This window comes from Budorcas taxicolor, chromosome 17 (genome assembly GCF_023091745.1).
Source record: "Budorcas taxicolor isolate Tak-1 chromosome 17, Takin1.1, whole genome shotgun sequence".
Taxonomy (NCBI): Eukaryota; Metazoa; Chordata; class Mammalia; order Artiodactyla; family Bovidae; genus Budorcas; species Budorcas taxicolor.
This window is the reverse complement of record NC_068926.1, coordinates 13,171,168-13,193,420: the sequence shown is the minus strand read 5'-3', so window position 1 is coordinate 13,193,420 and position 22,253 is coordinate 13,171,168. Positions and strand designations below refer to the sequence as shown.

General features: G+C 41.2%; 1 protein-coding gene and 1 pseudogene across 2 annotated transcripts in view; both read left to right on the top strand.

The window, feature by feature from the left end:
* The first annotated feature begins 370 nt into the window (after nucleotides 1-370).
* On the top strand, nucleotides 371-1,051 carry LOC128062358 (40S ribosomal protein S8-like; annotated as a pseudogene).
* A 13,823-nt stretch (nucleotides 1,052-14,874) lies between these two features.
* Nucleotides 14,875-22,253, top strand: part of MMAA (metabolism of cobalamin associated A) — a 32,257-nt gene continuing 24,878 nt past the window's right edge. For both annotated transcript variants that reach the window (XM_052654894.1, XM_052654897.1), the window contains exon 1: nucleotides 14,875-14,909. The gene's annotated coding sequence lies outside the window, so the exon portion shown is untranslated. The remainder of the gene's footprint in view (nucleotides 14,910-22,253) is intronic.

The following is a 22,253-nucleotide window of genomic DNA, read 5'->3' as shown; positions in this document are numbered from 1 at the left end:
TTTTTTTAAATTCTCTAACTTATTGTGTGGAACACTTAGTTCATTTACCGTTAGGCTTTTTTTTTTTTAATATTGAAAAATTTTAAATAATGAATTTCGTTTCGAGTCTATCTTTGTTTGCATCCCATTAGTTTTATTATTTCATATCCTTCTTTTGTAAAGGGTCTGTAATTGTAGTTTTGATTTCCTTTATGATCTTAGGCTTATTTGGAATGATTTCCTTCCTCAATTTCCAAAGGATTGCGTTTTTCATCCTTGTTTGACCACTTATTATTAAATTTGGATGTATTTTACTATTTTTAGAGAATGTGACCTTTTCAGTTTCAGAGTTTTAAAAAGTTTACTGAGTCTTTCCAGCCAGCACCAAGCAATGGGCATCTCTCGGGACAACTGGCACAAGCGCCGTAAGACCGGGGGCAAGAAGCAGAGGCATGAGCTGGGACGCCCCGCTGCCAACACAAAGATTGGCCCCCGCCGCATACACACAGTCCATGTGCGGGGAGGCAACAAGAAGTACCGGGCCTTGAGGCTGGACGTGGGGAACTTCTCCTGGGGCTCGGAGTGTTGTACACGCAAGACAAAAATAATCGATGTTGTCTATAATGCATCCAACAACGAACTGGTCCGTACCAAGACCCTGGTGGAAGAGCTGTATTGTGCTTATCGACAGCACACCGTACCGACAGTGGTACGAGTCCCACTATGCACTGCCCCTGGGCTGCAAGAAGGGGGCCAAAGCTGACTCCTGAGGAGGAAGAGATTTTAAACAAGAAACGATCAAAGAAAATTCAGAAGAAATACGATGAGAGGAAAGAGAACGCGAAAATCAGCAGTCTTCTAGAGGAGCAGTTCCAGCAGGGCAAGCTTCTTGCATGCATCGCTTCAAGACCAGGCCAGTGTGGCCGAGCAGACGGCTATGTGCTAGAGGGAAAAAGAGCTCGAGTTCTATCTGAGGAAGATCAAGGCCCGGAAAGGCAAATAAACCCTCTTCCCTCCTGTCTTAGCTCATCTAATAAAGGCGTTTACTGTTCTATGCCAAAAAAAAAAAAAAGTTTACTGAGTTTTTAAATATATTATCATATATATTTATATATATAACATATATATGTTTATATTTAACATGTATATTCAACATATATTTTACAGATCCTGGTTGAAAAGAAGGAATGATACATTGGGTCTAACATTCAGGATATACATAACATAGATTAGATAGATACACAGATACTAATTTTTAAAATTATATTCATCTAAGGCAATTTTTTTCCTACTTGATTTGTCAGGTCATTAATTCAAATGACAGGTATCCTTACCTTCTTAGGGATAACATGTTCAACGCTATACCCTTCTAAATTTGAAGACATTATCCTTTACATTAGGGGTGTCCCTGGTAGCTCAGCTGGTAAAGAATCCACCTGCAATGCATGAGACTTTGGTTGGATTCCTGGGTTGGGGAGATCCGCTGGAGAAGGGCTAGGCTACCCACTCCAGTATTCTTGGGCTTCACTGGTGGCTCTGCTGATAAAGAATCTGCCTGCAATGTGGGAGACCTGGGTTTGATCCCAAGGTTGGGAAGAAGATCCCCTGGAGAAGGGAAAGGCTACATACTCCAGTATTCTGGCCTGGAGAATTCTGTTGGACACAACTGAGTGACTTTCACTTTCACTTTCCTATACATTACTTTAGAAAACTTAATATTTTCACTAACTAGTGATACTGGAAAGAGTAAAGCACATGATTATTGTCTGTTAAGTTTTTATTCCCTGTACCTCTTTCAAACTAAATGTATACCAACTATACCACAGTCAAATACATATCAACCACGGTCTTTATAGATCTTGTCTCTCCAATAAATAACATGACGACTGTGTTTTTTTCTTCATGCCTTGGACAGTCACTGTGTCCATTTTTTCCTAGTAACCGTATGTTTAGGGGAGAAAATGAGCAAGAATGGTATCTCTAACTAGTATTTTGACTTTGGAAAGTCCCTCCCTCTCTCTTTACTTCTTCCTTAATCATTAAATTGATAAAGTATAGGAATAAAATAAGAATTTAATAGGAATGAAATGACTTCTCATAGAAAATTTGAAAATAGTATCTGCAATATGAAAAACTAGAAAAAATGATATGCAACTCCATCACTCCAAGGCAACAACTATTAACTAGTTTTCCTTGTTTCCTTCTATTTTTTTTTTTTTGAGAATTGTTTTTACACAATTGAGATCAATTTTGTGTCCTGACTTTTCTAGTATTTCTTTATTATTTTTTATATCATAGGCATTTTCCATTATTTAAAAATTCTCCATCAAACTTATGTGTAAATGCTTCAATAACATTCCACTATTTACTAAATATTTGTTTAATGATAGAGTATCATTTTTAATATCTTTGTATTATAAATAACATTTTGATGAATTTCTTCTTTTTTTTTCCTCCAGTAGTACAGTGGACCCTGAAATTTCAGGTGCATCAGAAGCATCTGCAGAGCCCCTTGTCCAGAGTTTCTGAGTCAGTAAGTCCAGACCAGGCAAAGAATTTACATTTCTAACAACTTCAGGTCATGCTGATGGTACCAGAACCACAGTTTGAGAAGTGTCACTGGAATCACTGTAATGAATAGAATGTGCCAGGATTTGCTTCAATAAATTTCTGAGAAGCAATGCTTCTTCCTTCCACAGTAGGTTGTATCTTTGACATTGCAGGGAAAAAACTGTAATGCTTATTCTTATTAGAAAAGAAAATAGTGATGTCTATTTAAAGGTTCTCTTAAAGTCTTTTAGTCACTGGCTTTTGCTAACCCATTTGCATTTACTGTGGAATCTTACTGGAACATTCATCCATTTGGCCCTGGAGCTCCATCACTATACAGCTGATCTCTTTCTTTATTATTTTTTTTGGTAGGTCACCTGCTCTCATTTAATTCATTTCCTTTGGTGTTTTCCTTCCTGTGGGAAGTCTCTGACATCTGTCCCACATACTTCTCTATGAATACAAAGGCTCATCTTTTATCTTTTCATTTTTAACTTTTATGAGTCAATTACTCTTAACCTTTTTATAGTTGTGCTTTTTTCATGCCATATGTTTTAAAAAGACACTCTAGACTGTAATTCTTTATGGTTGCTTTTTTAAAAAAAAAAATGTTATTTTTTAACACCTTTAATTGCATTCTGTTGACATTTATATTTAGGTCTGAGCCTAATATGTCACATACTAGGAACACATGGATTCTCACTTTATTGGCACCATCATGTGGTGAGTTTGTGTATCACATTGGAAAATCTGCTGTATATAGTGAGTCAGGGTGTCATATTATCACATCCTTATGATGAACTTAGAGAGGTCATCATAAACTGGGGGATCTACAGTAATCCCGTTACTTTAGTAAATAGCAAAATAGGAGCTAATAAACATCGACCGTTAAGCATGTGGACACTGGAGTCAAGGACATGAACTCAAACCCTGGCTCAAACCACTTGTAATAAATACTATGACCATGGGTACCGGGTTAATCTCCTTGAGCCTCCGTTTTCTGCAGAGCATGGGGGTACCAGTAGCATCTATCTCGCAGGGATGTGAGAGGAGCAGTTAACATTAAGATAACAGTTCACAATGGTCATTAAATAGTTTAATAATATTAGCTATCATTGTGTTGCGTGCTTAGTCGCTCAGTCATGTCCGACTCTTTGCAACCCCATGAACTGTAGCCCGCCAGGCTCCTCTGTCCATGAGGATTCTCCAGGCAAGAATACTGGAGTGGGTTGCCATGCCCTCCTCCAGGGAATCTTCCCAACCCAGGGATTGAACCCAGGTCTCCCACATTGCAGGTGGATTCTTTACCATCTGAGCCACCAGAGAAGCCCATTAGCTATCATTAGCTGTTAACAAACCCTCACATTTGGTTTTTCCTTTATATTCCAACTCAATAGGAAGAGTATCAGGAAAGAATAATTCCCCTCACTTTTTAGAAAATTATACCACAATGGTATATTTTTAGAATGATAAGAAATAGCTTGAAAGGGACTTCCCTGGTGGTCCAATGGCTAAGACTCAGTTCTAATGCAGGGAGCCTGGGTTCGATCCCTGGTCAGGAGACTGGATCCCAAACACCACAACTAAAGATCCCGCATGTTGCAACAAATACGGAAGATCCTGTAGGCAGTGACTGAGACCCGGTGCAGCCAAATAAATAAAGAGAAGCTGACTGTGAATAATTATATTTTTTAAAAGTAGCATGAAGTTAAAAACTGCAAAAGGTAGATACTGAAAAAATATTTAAAATAAAAATGTTTTGTTTTTTTTTTTTTAGAAAAGAGGAAGGAAACTACTGGGAAAAAAGGTCTTCTTTACTTACAAAGTGAAGTTTGAAAAACATCTGGCTAGATTAACTATAATTTACAGTCAAAATAATTATCAAGGGAGCAACTTAACATTGTTTTCAAGGGTGAGAAAAAAACTTTCAAATATTAAAAACAATTTATAGCCTCAAGTCTTTCCAAAGGTCTATTAAAGAGAAATGTTTACTTTTATAAATCCTTGAGAAAAAATACACTTAGGACAAATCTAGGTATTGGAAATTTTTCTATTAAAAATTAATTTTAATTATTTGATTAGAAAAACAGGATGAAAAAGTTACTTAAGAAATAAAGCATGTGAGGTACTCCCTACCCCCCTTAAAACCATACATCATGACTGAGTGGAATCGGGGATCTTGCCAGAACCAGTCTTACCCGCAGTTTCCAACTGTGGTTTCCTCAGATAGTTAGCATCATTCAATAAGTTTTTGTTACACCATTATGCAAATGTACTCTATGTTCATTATCTTTCTACTTATTAAATTCATCAAAAGCCATCCAGGACCAGATTTTTTGTTTTGTCAGCCACACAGTCTTGTTCCCACATTCTTCATCAGCATTTATAGACTGTGAGGGAAAGAAAACAAGAAATGAGAACGATTTCATGAATTTTAAACATGCTGGAACTCTGTTTCAGTGCAATATTCCAGGGTATAACAGCCGTCTGCCACTGCTCCCAGCATACCCAGTCTCAGGGCGCTGCCGAGTTGGTTGGAATGGGGATTAACATGTCCATAATCAATTCTTATGTCATTCAACTGGTTGTGCAGCGCAGAAAAATGTCCTCTGTGTCAACCTGAACTTCGGAGGCAAGCAGTCTAGAAAATCATTGCCTTTGATTATTGAGATTTGGGGATTTTCCAGAAATCCCTCTATTATTGACTGCTATTTTAATTTCATTGTGGCCAGTGAGCAAATTTTGCATAAGTTGAATCCATATAAATGAGTTGAGGTGTATTTTTGCTTGGAGCATGGTCTGTCTTGGTATATGTTCTGTGTGCACAAATATGGTATATATCTTCATTTACCTAGCTCTCCTTTCATTTCAGCAATGCTTTGTAGTTTCAGAGTAGAGTTCTTACCTTTCACTGAATTTATTCCTAGGTATTTATAATACTGTTATAAATGGTACATTTAAATTTTTCATTTTCTAATTGCAGCTTGCTATCATAGAGAAATATTGATTTTTCATATACTGATCTTTTACCCTATGAGCTCACTAATTTCAATGATTAATTCTAGTAGAGTCCAAAGATAATCTACATGAGCAATTTGTTAATTTAAAGACAATTACTTAGTTTAATCTATTAATCAAAAGGCAATTAATCGTTTAAGAATTAGACTTTATGTAGACCACTGTGAAGAGGCAGTTTTATTACTCTCTTCTAATCTTTATACCTTCTATTATTTTAGTTATTTTTCATCTATTGTATCATCTAGACCTCTGAAACACAGCCAAATGGAAGTGGTAAGAGCAGACAGTCTCACCATCTTCCTCACAGGATTGACTAATTGACCGCTAAACATGATAGCAGCTGTCGGTCTTACAGTACCTATACATGTCTTCATAACATAAGCTCTGTTCTAATTTCTAATTTTCTGATTGTTTTTGTCATTAATTGGAAATATATCAAATTATTTTTTTTGATTCATTGAGATATCATAGAATTTTTTCTTTTACATTAATGTTGTTAAATTACATTGTTTGAATAAATGTAAGGCCAACCTTGCATGCTCGGAAAAACTCCAGTTGACCATTGTATCTTTTTCTATATTGCTATGTCCAATTTACTAGTATTTTGAATAGGATTTTTGCACTTATGTTTAAAGATGTGATGGTGGTCTGTGATTATTTTCTTCTAATGTTCACTTACATATGTCTATCAGGGTGATCCAGTTATTATAACATTTATTGGTATTATTTTCTCCTCTCTTTTCTCAGAAAGTTTATGCAAGATTGACATTATGTGCTCTTTAAATGTTGAGAGAATTTACCAGTGAAGTCACCTGGACCTGGAGTTTTCTCTGTAAAGTGCTTTTGGGTCATGAATTCAGACTCTGTAGTAAATGTACAACTACTCTGATTTTCTATTTCTTCTTGGTTTTGGTAGATTTTGTTTTCCAAGGAATTTGTTCATTTATTCTAAGTTATCAAATCTTATTGATCTAAATTTGTTTATAATATTCTCCTTTTAAGATTTGAATTAGAATTTTTTGACCTCAGTACTACTGATGGAAACAGTGACAGACTTTATTTTCTTGGGTTTCAGCATCACTGCAGATGGTGACTGCAGCCATGAAATTAAAAGACGCTTGCTCCTTGGAAGAAAAGCTATGACAAAACAAGACAGCATATTAAAAAGCAGAGAGATCACTTTGCCAACAAAGATCCATATAGAAAGCTATGGTTTTTCCAGTAGTCACATACAGACAGGAGAGTCGGGCCATAAAGAAGGCTGAGTGCTGAAGAACTGATGCCTTTGAACTGTGGTGTTGGAAAAGACTCTTGAGAGTCCCTTGGATTGCAAGGAGATCAATTCTAAAGGAAATCAATCAACCTGGAATATTCATTAGAAGGACTGACGCTAAAGCTCCAATACTTTGGCCATCTGATGCGAACAGCCGACTCATGGAAAAGACCCTGATGCTGGGAAAGATTGAGGGCAGGAGAAGGGAGCGACAGAGAATGAGACGGTTGGATGCCATCACCAGCTCAATGGACACGAGTTGGAGCAAACTTGTAAAGATAGTGAAAGACGGGGAAGGTGGCATGCTGTAGTCCATGGGGTCAGACACGACTGAGCCACTGAACAACAACTACTGATATTTGGGGCAAGAAAACTCTAGTGGGAGACTGTTCTATACACTGCAGAATGTTTAGCAGTATCCCGACTTTTCCCCGAGGGAAGCTGATAGTTTGAAAACCAAATACATCTCTCAGTTCAGTTCAATTCAGTTCAGTTGCTCAGTCGTGTCCGACTGTTAGCGACCCCATGAATTGCAGCACGCCAGGCCTCCCTGTCCATCACCAACTCCCAGAGTTCACTCAGACTCATATCCATCGAGTCAGTGATGCCATCCAGCCATCTCATCCTTGGTCGTCCCCTTCTCCTCCTGCCCCCAATCCCTCCCAGCATCAGAGTCTTTTCCAATGAGTCAACTCTTCTCATGAGGTGGCCAAAGTACTGGAGTTTCAGCTTTAGCATCATTCCTTCCAAAGAAATCCCAGGGCTGATCTCCTTCAGAATGGACTGGTTGGATCTCCTTGCAGTCCAAGGGACTCTCAAGAGTCTTCTCCAACACCACAGTTCAAAAGCATCAATTCTTCGGCGCTCACCTTTCTTCACAGTCCCACTCTCACATCCATACATGACCACTGGAAAAACCATAGCCTTGACTAGATGGACCTTTGTTGGCAAAGTAATGTCTTTGCTTTTCAATATGCTGTCTAGGTTGGTCATAACTTTCCTTCCAAGGAGTAAGCGTCTTTTAATTTTATGGCTGCAATCACCATCTACAGTGATTTTGGAGCCCCCCCCCACAAAAAGTCTGACACTGTTTCCACTGTTTCCCCATCTATTTCCCATGAAATGATGGGACCAGATGCCATGATCTTAGTTTTCTGAATGTTGAGGTTTAAGCCAACTTTTTCACTCCCTTCTTTCACTTTCATCAAGAGGCTTTTAAGTTCCTCTTCACTTTCTGCCATAGGGGTGGTGTCATCTGCATATCTGAGGTGATTGATATTTCTCCCGGCAATCTTGATTCCAGCTTGTGCTTCTTCCAACCCAGCGTTTCTCATGATGAACTCTGCATAGAAGTTAAATAAGCAGGGTGACAATATACAGCCTTGAAGTACTCCTTTTCCTATTTGGAACCAGTCTGTTGTTCCATGTCCAGTTCTAACTGTTGCTTCCTGACCTGCATACAGATTTCTCAAGAGGCAGGTCAGGTGGTCTGGTATTCCCATCTCTTTCAGAATTTTCCAGTTTATTCTGCCAAATGTTCCTTGGGGACCAACAGCTCTGATTGAGAATCAGTGTTTTAATGTCTATAGGACCTTTAGTGATCTTTCACCCCGTGTACTGGTAATTTGTCTTTTTATTTTTTAATTTTGTTAGGAGCTTTGCATGGTGTACTAAACAAACCAGGTTCTGCCCGAGATTTGGCCCATGGATCATTTTGCTGACCTTGACTTAGAACATTAACTCTTTTGTAATGGTGGTGATTGCTAGTTTAGTCGCTAAGTTGTCTGACTCTTTGCGACCCCGTGGACTGTAGCCCACCAGTCTCCTCTGTCCATGGCAATTTTCCAAGCAAGAATACTGAAGCGGGTTGCCATTTCCCTTCTCCAGGGAATATAATTTTTCCCTCTAAGAATACTTTGTCTCATAAATTTCAAAATGCTATGTGGTGTTGATGGATATTAGCCAATTGATAACATATGGGCATTATTCTTGCAACAAAACTGCTTACAAATGGATTTTGGGTACTATGAGAGATAAGCAAGGAACATTATTAATATAACAATATAATACAATTTAATCACATAGATATACTCTCACAACTAGTTGATATAAATTCCTATAATCTGTTTTTGCTCTTCTAGCTAAGAAAAGCCAGTCTGCAACATCCAAGCATGTTTACCAGGATGAGAAAACAATGATTTTACAGCAGCTTATCGAGTATTGATTTGCTGCCACCTGCTGGGAGGCAGATATGGGTTTCCAGCATCCTTAAAAGGTGAGAATGATGAACTTAGAAGTTGTAAAAGTTTGCTTATCCCATAAAATGAAACATAATATATGTACCTTTAGGCTTGGAAGAAGTCAATAACTCTAGGATAAATTAACTACATGTAAGGAAAAAACGATGTGTATAAAAATGAAAGTATTATTTTCCATTTAAGAGAAATTAGATGGCATATTTACATTTACCATGAAATGATTATATAATAGTTCCTGAAAACGGTGAGCTCCTCAGGTACTGATTGTGGATTTGTGTAAAGGTAATTAATCATTTGACTGGGGCTTAAGGAGAAGCTTAAGATCTGAAGAACCACTGCTAAAAATGAAATTATAAAAAATAAAACTAAGTCTAATGATAACATTGATTGTGATAGGCAGCAGAATAATAGCCCCTGGAAGCCATCCACGCCCTAATTCTCAGTGCCTGGAGGGTGAAGCCTTGAGCCCAGGGAGCAGAACCAAGAGCCACAGAGGATGATTCCTGGGCCTTGAAGTGTAATGGAGACTGCCAGACTGGATTTTGTAATTGTCTGGGCTTGTGACTCCTTCCTTCCGTTTTCTCCCTTTTTGAAAGGTAATGGTTATCATTGCTCTCCTGGACCTCCTCTATGTTATTCTGAGAGCAGAGAACTTGTTCTCTAGTTTCACGGGTCTACAATGGAAAGGGACTTTGGCCCCAGCATAGATTATACTCACTTATACCTTAGATGTAGATGATATTTGGGATTTTTGAGATTTAGATGAGATGCTGTAATGGCTTGAAAATCTGGGGTACCTAAAGAGGGGATGAATTGATCTTGCATGTGAATGGACATGAATCTTTAGGAGACAGAGGGTGGACTGGGACAAGCAGAACAGCCCCTCCCAGAGATGTCCATAGTCCAATCACCAGAATCTGTGAATAAATTACCTTATGAGAAAAAGTGACTTTGCAGATATGATCAAGGTTAAGGACCCTGAGATGGAGAGATGATCTGGGTGGGCCTAATTTGATCACCCAAATCTTTAAAATTCTTTGACCAGTGCAATCTTTGACCAATGTTACTAGCCAGGGGATGTTGCTGCTGCTGCTGCTGCTGCTGCTAAGTTGCTTCAGTCGTGTCCGACTCTGTGCGACCCCATAGACGGCAGCCCACCAGGCTCCCCCGTCCCTGGGATTCTCCAGGCAAGAACACTGGAGTGGGTTGCCATTTCCTTCTCCAATGCATGAAAGTGAAAAGTGAAAGTGAAGTTGCTCAGTTGTGTCTGACTCCTAGCGACCCCATGGGCTGCAGCCTACCAGGCTCCTCCATCCATGGCATTTTCCAGGCAAGAGTACTGGAGTGGGTTGCCACTGCCTCTAGAATCAGGGAAGATCAAAACAGCAGCTTCTCCCTAGAGCCTCCAGAAAGGAAGCAGTCAGCTGATGCCTTGATCTCACCCGCAGAGAGACCTGTATTGGACTTTAGACCTGCAGAATGTTAAGATAATATATTTGTGTTCTTTTAAAGCACCAAGTTTATGGCAATTATCTTACAACAGCAATAGAAAATGAATCCAGTAATAACAGCTAACGTGCTATGCTCTTGCATTACAGCACTACATCCATCTAACTCCCTTAAGAAAGGAAGCTAAAGCTCATCTGAAATTATATTACGAAATCTGGCCTTGGTTACCTTTCTGATGTCATCTCCTACTACTCTCCCTCTTGCTTCTATTATCCATTCACTCTAGTCTCCTTACTATTCTTTAACTATGCCAAGCAAGCCATTCCCTAATTTTAGTATGTGCTTTCCTTAGATATCCACGACTCACCCCTCCCTTTCTCAGGTCTCTTCTCAAACATCACCTTCTCAGCGAGGTCTTCTTTTTCACCCTATATACGCCCACACTTAACCTGGCACTCTCTAGTTCCTAATTATTCTATAATACATAGCAATTACAATCATTTTATTTGTACTGGAATGTTGATTCTGTTTTTTTTCTTGCTCCCTAAATATAAACTCTATGTGAGCAGGGGCTTTATCTATATTGATGACAGCTGTATCTTCAGAACCTAATATAGTGCCTAGCACACAGTAGTCACTCAATAAATATTTGTAAGCATAAATGAATATTTTTAAAACTATTGACAGATTACAACAATTCATTTATGCTAAAATTCTCATGCAGAATACACAGCATAAAGCGGGGCAGATAATACACATTAACATTGCTTTGGTTGGCAATTAATGGACCTCAGTGTACAGATGCAATATTATGCCTTGAAGAATGAGATCATTTCTCAAATGACTTCCTCTATATAGTTCTTAAATATGGTACACCTTTCTCAAGGTCAGATTATAAGAAAACTACTATACAGATGAGGGCTTCCCTGGTAGTTCAGCTGGTAAAGAATCTACCTGCAATGCAGGAGACCCGGTTCAATTCCTGGGTTGAAAAGATCCCCTGGAGAAGGGATGGACTACCCACTCCAGTATTCTTGGGCTTCCCTGGTGGCTCAGAAGCTCTGCCTGCAATGCAGGAGATGTGGGTTCAATCCCTGGGTTGGGAAGATTCCCTGGAGGTGGGACGGCATGGCAACCCACTCCAGTATTCTCACCTGGAGAATTCCCATGGACAGAGGAGCCTGCAGGCTACAGTCCATAGGGTGGCAAAGACTCGGGAACGACTGAGCAACTAAGCACAGTACAGTATACAAATGCATTCTGCATTTTCTTATAAATAAACATAACCAATGCATTTTTAAAAGGAAAGTGCTGGCTACATTTTTTCCCCCCAACTTTTTAAGTGTTAACAAAATTTCAAACCTATAGAAAATTTGAAAGAAAGAACCACAATAATTAACATAATGCCATATGTTCTCTCCGGGTGTCCCTGATGGCTCAGATGGTAAACAATCTGCCTGCAATTTGGGAGACAGGAGTTTGACCCCTGGGTCCGGAAGGTCCCTGGGGGAAGTAATGGCTACCCACTCCAGTATTTGTGCCGGAGAATTCCATGGACAGAGGAGCTTGGTGGGCTAGTGACTCAAAAAATCCATACTCCTATCCAAATCACAGTTGCCCACTAATGCAGACAAGTACTCTGCCTTGCTTGTCTTTCAGGATACTGACATTATTGAAAAGTCCAAACAAATCACATTCTGAATTAAACTGTTTCTTCACAGATTCAAGCTGTGTTTCTGTTAGAACATTAAAACAGATTCTAATGTTCTGACAAGAATGCTACACCACTGTACTTCCAATAATTTGTGTTTTACTCAGTATTGATGCTAGTTTTTTTTTTTCCATGAAGCAATTATTAACTTTTTGCAAAGTGCTAATGTTCCATGGAATATGCTTCAGGGAACACTTAGACAAGGAAAAAAAAAAGTGAAATGCACTAAAATGTTTTAGAGTTTGAAGTGAAAAAGCAGGTAAGGATTAAAAATCATTTTTTAAATTACAAACTTCATTTCCTTAGGATATGCAAACTGAGCTTTCATAAAGTTTGCCAAAACCCACCACAAAACACTGCTCTAATGCTCAGCTCCTAGCTTAAAGAAAGAAGCTTCTCCCAAATTCTGCTGCTGCTGCTAAGACGCTTCAGTAGTGTCCAACTCTGTGCGACCCCAGAGACGGCAGCCTACCCGGCTCCCCCATCCCTGAAATTCTCTAGGCAAGAATACTGGAGTGGGTTGCCATTTCCTTCTCCAAGGCATGAAAGTGAAAAGTCAGAGTGAAGTCACTCAGTCCTGTCTGAATCTTAGCGGCCCCATGGACTGCAGCCTACCAGGCTCCTCCGCCCATGGGATTTTCCAGGCAAGAGTACTGGAGTGGGGTGCCATTGCCTTCTCCACCCCAAATTCTATCATTATGTTATTCAGGAGCTAAGATCTAAAACCAGATTTGACTGCTTACATGTTCTTTCCATCAGCCCCTCTCCCTTAGCCTTCAGTTCTAGTTTCTGTAATTGACTTTTCTTGGATCTACAATTACTCTGGGATAAAAGTGGCTGTCTTTTAGTCTAAATAAGAATAATAAAGATGATAAGGAAGACTTAACTCATTTTTTATTGTTCCATATTCAGTAAGAATCAAGAAATGGCAGAGGAAGGTCTAATCCCTCCCACAGGCATGCAATTATGCAAATCATATGCGGGGGCCTGGGATTTCGGCTCCAGACACTAATTGTATTATTATAATTAGGAACCTATTTACGACTATTTTTATTCACTGTAATTTGATCCCTGCTACTGCCTAATGATTGTCTTTACTACATTACAGCAAACATATAGGAGATGCCAGTATTTCTTAAAAGTCCTACAACTCAAGCTCAGGTTTTACTGTTCTTCCTCGTGATAGTGAAAAGTGAAAGTCACTCAGTCGTATCCGACTCTTTGGGACCCCCATGGAATACAGCCTATGGAATTCTCCAGGCCAGAATACTGGAGTGGGTAGCCTTTCCTTTCTGCAGGGCATCTTTCCAACCTAGGGATCAAACCCAGGTCTTCTGCACTGCGGGCGGATTCTCTACCAACTGAGCCACAAGGGAAGCTCACTCTTCCTGGTAGCTCAGTGGTAAAGACCCACCTGGCAACGGCAGAAACCAGGAGAAACCAAAGGGACAAACCAGACCAGAAGGCAGAAAACAGGAGGAGTTCCATCTCTGGGCAGCGAAGATCCCCTGGGGAGGGGAATGGCAGCCCACTCCAGCATTCTTGGCCGGGACATCCCAGGGACAGAGGAGCCTGACAGGCTACAGTCCACGGGGTTCCAGAGTCCACCACGACTTAGCTACTAAACAATAACAACAACAACGGATCTAACAGGTTTCCAAAAAACTTAGTTACTATTCTGACGCCCAGTGAGGTCGCAAATGGTAAGCATGTTCGTTTTCACCCCCATTTTAGGCGAGAGCCTTCCCTCTTCGGGTGACCTTCCGGCGGCGGTGAGCGTGGGTCCTTGGTTTTAGTACAAATTAGGAAATAGTAATCAGTACAAATAGGTAACTTTTAAGAGAAAAAACTGCGAGCCCTTCAGCTGTTACAAACCACGCCATGCTTTAAAAACTCGAGTTGTATTTCAACTGAACACTGAGCATTCACTCCCACAGGCTGGAAATTGTTTGCCGAGTTTTAATTCTCTTAATTTCACCATATTATCAAACGACCCATGTCTCACCTTCCACCCATATAGTTATTTTTTTTAATTAGAGGATAACTGCTTTACAATATTGTCTTGGCCTCTGCCATATATCAATATGAATCAGCCATAGGTATATAAATATATAAATACATGACTACATGTATATATATGGGGGAACATATGTACACCCATACACTTTTAAGCTTCCAGGAAGCGTTAGGAGAAGGTTGCGGCTGGGACCGCCGCTGATTGCGCGGATCCGGACCGGACTCGAGCTCCATCTCCCCGGCTTCGCGAAGCGCCGCGGCCGGGACAGAAAGGATTTAACTCTCCGCCTTTGGAGCCGATGTGAACCTACAGGAGGGCAAAAGCTATCCCTAAAGACTGTCAACCGCCCTTCTCTGCTGCACTTCTCAGACAGATGTCCGGCGCCCCGGGGTCGCCCGGCGGACCTCCCGACGCTCGAGAACGCCGCCAGGCCTTCAGGGTCCCTGGACCGCCCTCACACACCGGAATCCCGCGGCCACGCCCGCCGGGGCCCAGGCCACGCCCCACGCCGCCGCCCAGCCCCGGGTCGCTCCCCGGGGCCCGGCACCCGGCAGTGGGCGCCGCGCCTGCGCGCGGGAGAGCGCGGGGCGGGGCGAAGCGGCCCGCCGGAAGGGGCGGGGCAGGAGGGCGCTGCACTTTTACGGCCGCGGGCGGGTGAGTACGGGGCGGGGGTTGCGCGCCGCGTCCGGATTGGGGCCAGGCTCGTGCCTCAGGCCGCCGGGGGCTCAGCTCTGCGTCTGGGGCGCCCCCTGGAGAATTCGGGGAAGGGAGAGGGAGAGGAGACTGTGATTGAGTCCGATTGATGATGGGGGTGCGGGAAACGTGAACGAGCAAGCGTCGGCAAAATGGATTCACAGGGAAGATTGGTTGGTTTTCTGCTGAAAAAGGAGATTCTCTGTGAACAGCGTGTTACATTTTTCATTACTTTGGACAAGCTTGTGATTTTACCGTTGTGCCGCAGTAAGACAGTTTTCATAAAGTGGCTCGTAGTTTGCCGCTGGCAAATGGTTAACCAGATGGTGGCCTGTAAAAAGGCACTGTAGTTCAGTGTAGCGACTACCCAAGAGGAAGGTTAAACCTCGTCTTTAACGGAATAGAAATCAGTAAATAAAAATAGGACTTAGACTGGAAGTCACAGAGACAGCATCAAGGTTCGGTGAAATGCTGTGCTGGGCGTGGGCTAGGTCTCTTCCAGCAGACATACTGTTAAGTAATTCGTGTTTATCATTATGAAAGATAAATACAAATTGTTACTATGAAAGACAGTCTAAGCCAAAATGGCATGAAAAATTTTAATTACCTTGAGAGTTGTGCCCTAATATACTTTGGAAAACAAACACTACTATAGCTTTTCCAAATTGATAGAAAACCAGGAGTTTCCCAAAAGCCTGTGTACATTTCTAGTTGTTTGGGGGTCTAGTACTCTTGCCTGGAAAATCCCATGGACCGAGGAGCCTGGTGGGCTGCAGTCCATGGGGTCACAAAGAGTCGGACAAGACTGAGCGACTTCACTTTCACTTTTCACTTGCATGCATTGGAGAAGGAAATGGCAACCCACTCTAGTGTTCTTGCCTGGAGAATCCCAGGGACGGGAGAGCCTGGTGGGCTGCCGTCTATGGGGTCGCACAGAGTCGGAGACGACTGAAGCGCTTAAGCAGCAGCAGCAATGTCCAGAATATTCTTTTGTATAGTGAAAACCCATATCGTTTTGTGTTCGAAGTAATGAAAACCAGGACAGTTCAGTTCCTTTAAGGGTTGTATTCTATTAGAGACAAAAAAAAAAACAAACCATAAAAAGTTGCGTAAGAAATGTAAGTTACGGTTTGAGATATTTGAAGACGTCTAAAAACCTATATTTGGCATGGAAAGAGCTGGTGACTGCTGGAAACATGTGCCCCTCCACTGATTGTTGCCATGTGGGAATGTGGGTCCCTCATGCACAGATCTGACTTTCCCCATCACAGGCCAAAAATCTCTGTCTTTGTAATATTTCTTGATTTTTATTGTTATTGGCAACCAATCCTTTATGCACTCACATAGCCTCTATGGGCCAGGAACAGCCAGTTTGTGACATCTGCAGATTATCACCTGAGTACTCAGAAACAATTGGAATTAAGAGAGGAAAAAGTTCTTGGAAACTGTGTCAGGAAGGGATTTAAGAAAACGGTGGGATTTAAGCTGGGTTGGAAAGGAGCGGTGTCATGGAGGAGAAAAATATAACCAGTGACAACTTCCCTGTTGATCTAGTGGCTAGGACTCTGCATTGCCAATGTAGGGGTCCCTGGGTTCAGTCCCTTGGTAGGGGAACTAAGATCTCACAACTAAAGATTCTGCATGCTGCAGAATAAATGTGAAGCAGCTAAGTAAATAAATATTTAAAGAAAGAAAAGAGAATGCAACCAGTGAGTAAAATCTCAGTTGGAAAGTGAATAGTAGGTTTGGAAGATCATAAGTAAACTCTCCTTAGGAGACGTTTGAGAAGGCAAGTACGGTAAATGGAGGAAAACTGGTTTGGGAGACCCTTGAAAATACTAGACTAGAGTTTATCCTCAGGCACTGGTTCTCAAATTTGAGCTTACGTCATAATCACTTGGCAGGTTTGTGAGATAGTGGCAGGCATGGCCCCCACCTCCAGAGTTCTTGCTTCAGAAGTTCTGGGGTGGGGCTTGAGAATTTCCCTCTTATCCATTCTCAGTTGCTGGAGTTGCTGTTGGTCTGGGGACCACACTGAGAACTACTGTCCTAGCATGGGGGAAACTGTTGGAGGAATTTGAGGTGGATTAGTAAGGAGATCACATTCATGGTTCAGTATAAGTCTTGCTGTGTCGTCCAAGATGGAGGATTGGGGAAGGGAGGAAAAAGAGAGAAGAAAAGGTTCCTTACAGTTGGTTAACACCTGTTGGTGCCAGGCCCTCTCATGCACACAGTTTCATTTCATAGTCTGACTCTGATGTGTAAGTCTTAATATTTTCACATGGAGAGTAGTAGAGATTGCCCAGGTCCTATAGCTCTGAGATTATCAGAGCCCCTTAAGACTAGCTCAGATTTGAACTAGGGTAGTAGCAGTGGAAATGAATCAAAACGTTGGCTGGTGATAGAATTTAGAAAAATCGAGACTCTCCCAGAAGACTGAAACCTTGAAGTAGAAGTTGGGAAATCAGTCCTAACTGGAGGAGTGATCAAAGGTAAGGCGGACAGAGAACTTTAGAATATTCCCTACATGAGCTCAGCGCATGTTCTCTCTCACTCTTCTGTAACAATGACCTAGGTAAAAGTCGCTTATTTAAAAAGCCATTCTGTTCTACCCAGATTTTCTGAAAATTATTTGAAAAGGAGAAAGTAAAGCCTCCAGTGGGGGTGGTGGTGGTGATGTATTCACTAAGCCGGGTCCAACCTGCGACCCCACGGACTGAGCCCTCCAGGCTCCTCTGTCCATGGAATTCTCGAGGCAAGAGTGCTGGAGTGGGTTGCCACTTCTTTCTCCAGGGGATCTTCTCAACCCAGGGATCGAACCTAGGTCTCCTGCATGGGGGTGGTGGGAGATGGTAAACAGATGGATGGCATCTGACAGCCTAGCTCCACATTAAAGGTAATTAGCATGGAGAAATGGAAACGCATGGTGTAACACCACTTTGCCTGTATGAACTGTTGTGCTGCAGACGCTGACCTAATATATTGATTTTGGAAATCCTCTCTGCTGTTTCTTGCCAGAGTAGTTATTGAAATTAAGAATATTCATTGGATCAATTTCAAGACAAATACTCCAAGTCAGACTGGCTGCTGCCGAACAAATTTTTAATGAAGGAAAACATCCATATATTGAAATCAGACTTTAAGAAGGAAGTCCTAAAAATATACAGTGAAATCTAGAAAAATGTAAGTTTTCAGACATCAGTCAACTAAGTAATGAACATAATGGAGTTATACATACGAAATTATAGCATACATTCATTCATTTATTCCGTGACTGATAAACTGTGTTGTGGATCCAGTGATAACTCAGTCTAGGAAGACTGACACTTTTTAAAAAATGGTCACAAAATGATGTGATCAGCATTGTAATGCTGATTTCAAGAGTTAGAAATGGTGACTGAAGGAGTGTAGAAAGGAGGCCACAGAGGTGTTTTTAGAGGAGACCCTTTCCAGTTGATCTTCAAGGCTGAGGAGGAATTTGCGAGGTGATTAAGGCATTCTAAGAAGGGACATCAAGAACAATGGCCACGATGTATAAAAGACTGAGTTTTTCTGGGACCTTCGTGCAGATCAGGATAGTTACAGCAATATGATAAGAGTGGAAGAGGGGGATGAATTCACTTGGAAGGGTGGATAAGAGCACTCATAAAGAATATGAAACTTATGTAATGACTGTCCTGGCTGGATTATAAACTTCATGTTAGGAACCATGTTGGATCCGTATACCAATGAATGCTAAGGCCTTAACAGAGCTCCTAGGATATAACAGAGCTCCATAGACTCTCAGTAAATAGTTGCTCAGTGAATGAATGGCTAAATCACAGGGGAAACAAAATTGAACAAATAATACACAAGGAACTTTTAAAGTATTTTAAGCATTTTAAAGTATTTTAAGGGGAGTAATGTAGTCAGTTTTACATTTTATGAGGATAAGTGGTGGTATGGAAGATGAATTAATAATGGCCATAGTTAGCAGTCAGTCTAATGAGTGTGGGGTGGTATCTCATTGTAGTTTTAAATTGCATTGTCTTTATGATTGATGATGGTGAATTTCTTTTCATGTGCTTATTGATCATTTGTGCATCTTCTTGGAGAGCTGCCTCTTCAAGCCCTTGGCACTTTTTTGATTTGGGTTGTTTCTGTTGTTGAGTGTCAGAAGTTCTTTATATATTCTGGATATGAATCTCATGTTGGGTATATGATTTGCAAGTATTTTCTCCCATCCTGTTGGTTGCTTTTTACTCTGTTGACATTGTCTTTTGATGCACAAATTTTTAAAATTTCCATAAAGACGAATTTGTTAAAAATACTGGCCATAGCAATGGCTATAATAGGTTGTGCCCATTGGTAGATTACAATCTTTATCTTAAGAAAAACTTGAGAAGTATTAGCATATAGCACATGTAATAGGGATAAAAAATGTTTTGTGAAGCTTGTTTCAGGTATATGTCTGTGTATTGAGTGGTGTAAGTGTGTTTCTTTCTATGAACTTCTGTCAGAGTTTGAAAGCCATTATACTAGAGAAATCTGGGTGTGATGGTAAGAGAATGGAATGGATGTAAAAGATACTTAGAGGAAAACAAGTGTGAAACCACGCACCTTAAAATTCTGCTGTCCATATGAACCCTCTTGCAGGAGAGGGGATGTACTTACCCAACCTCTTTCAGTATTTTTGCCTACTTGGTGCTTTCATTATATATTAATAAGTAGACTTTCTGGGGGAATATTGGTGCTTTGAGGTATCTTACTGAGTGTTGTAAGTGCTACAAAATTTCTTTTTATTTTCCTGCTCAGTGTAAAATTGTAGGATGAAACCATACTCTTAGGAATTGTGAAAATTCGTTGTAACAGTTTGATTATTGGCCAGCTTCTTTGATTTCTTTCCCTAAGAAAGCAGGAAAGGGTGCTTAGATACATGAGCAGGTGGGAAGTCCTTCTCCCTGTTGTTGCTTAGTTGCTAAGTCGTGTTGGACTGTTCTGCAGCCCCATGGACTGTAGCCCGCCAGGCTTCTCTGTCCATGGGATTTCCCAGGCAAGAATACTGGAGTGGGTTGCCATTTCCTCTTCAGTGGATCTTCCCTGACCAGGGTTGAACCCAGGTCTCCTGCATTGGCAGGCAGGTTCTTTATCACTGAGCCACCTGGGCCTGCATGATTTTGCCACTCTAGTAGACTTAGTCTATTCTGTCTGTGACATGTACATACAGGCAGAAAGGTGCTCATAGAAGGCTGAGTCATATTGGCGCTTTTTTAAAACTGTGAGCAAGAGCCTTTGTTGTGACTCATTTATGTGTTATTATTTTTCGATTGCACTTCCTCTTCATCGCCGCGTGCGGGCTTTTTCTAGCTGCAGTGAACAGGGGCTGCTCTTCATTGTGGTGCACAGGTCTTGCGATGGCTTCCTATTACAGAGCACAGACTCTGTGGCTTGCAGGCTTTGGTAGTAAGGGCACACGGGCTGTATTGTTCCAAGGCATGTGGAATCTTTCAGACTAGGGATCGTTGAACCCATGTCCCTTGTATTGGCAGGCGGATTCTTAACCACTGGACCAATATAGAGGGAACTCCTCTGTGCTGGCGTTTAAAAAGTTTACGGACTTCTTTAAAATCCAGTTGGTTTTGTGAAATTAATGGGTTTAAGTATATTTTGCATTTAGTTGTCAAGTGGAATTATTCTGTATAGAACAAGAAAACATTAAAAATTTTAGAAATTGGGTCTGTTCTTTCACCTAATACATTATTAGGATCTCCTACTGATAAGGTTTGCACAGAAAATGTAAATTCAGTTTTCCTTTTGGCCTAAGCCAAAGAGAGAGAAAGGAACAACACAAACAGCCTGTGCCATAACCAAATATGATTATTTGATGTTCCCTTAATGCGACATGGCGCCACTCCTCTTTTTATACAACAATCTGCTGCTGCTGCTAAGTCACTTCAGTCATATCTGACTCTGTGCGACCCCATAGACGGCAGCCCACCAGGCTCCCCTGCCCCTGGGATTCTCCAGGCAAGAACACTGGAGTGGGTTGCCGTTTCCTTCTCCAATGCATGAAAGTGAAAAGTGAAAGTGAAGTTGCTCAGTCATGTCCGACTCCTCACGACCCCATGGACTGCAGCCCACCAGGCTCCTCTGTCCATGGCATTTTCCAGGCAAGAGTACTGGAGTGGGGTGCCACTGCCTTCTCCGATGCAAGAATCTAGATACTGTATAGATCTGGCTCAATGAAATCTGCAGTTTCCCCAGATTCTGCCACTAGTTGTTAGGCGTTGGTCAGTCAGCCTCGCCTTACGAGCCTCACCTGTGAAATGGACTTTCGTCTGCTGTTCTGATGCTTAGCTGAGGGAATGCCTGCTCAATAGCTCACACATTATCAACATTGAGTAAAAGGTAGCAGCTGCTGCTCTGCCTTTCAGAAGGTCCAGAGGGTTTGGAAGCACCAAGAAAATCAGCCCTCAGGGAGAGATTTGAAAGTATAAAATTCTGGAATTATATACATGTGGATAGCTTTCTAGTTTTGGCAAAGAATGAATGACCTAAAATGTTATCCTCTTCCTGGCTCTTTCTTTTCATTTAAAGACCTTTTCAGATTTCTGTTGGCATGAAAGGGCAGGGAACTTTACAATCCCAAATTGTTATAAATCCTACAATATAAGCCATAAGCTTGTCAGATAGCTGGCATGGATTTTCTGAGAAAAACTACAAATAAATTGTTGTAAGAAATCACTATTCTAAATGTTACAGCAAAATCTATATTCTACTGATATTTATTGTTGTTGTTCAGTCACAAGTTGTGTCCAACTCCTTGCCACCCTGTGAACATCAGGCTTCTCTGACCTTCCATGTCCTTCACTGTCTCCTGGCGTTTGTTCAAACTCATGTCCACTGAGTCAGTGATGCCATCCAACCATGTCATCCTCTGGTGCCCCCTTCTCCTGCCTTCAATCTTTCCTGGCATCAGAGTCATAGTGAGTGGAATCTTGGCATCAGGTGGCCAAGAATTGGAGCTTCAGCTTCAGCACCAATCCTTCCAACGAATATTCAGGGTTGATTTCCTTTAAAATTGACTGGTTTGATCTCCTTGCAGTCCAAGAGACTCTCAAGAGTCTTTTCTAGCATCACAGTTCAAAATCATTAATTCTCTGATGCTCAGCCCCTTTAATGGTCCAGCTCTCACATCCATACACAACTACTGGAAAAACCATAGCTTTGATTAGACGGACCTTTGTCAGCAAAGTGATGTCTCTGCATTTTAATACTCTGTCTAGATTTGTCTAGCTTTTCTTCCAAGGAGCAAGTGTCTTTTAA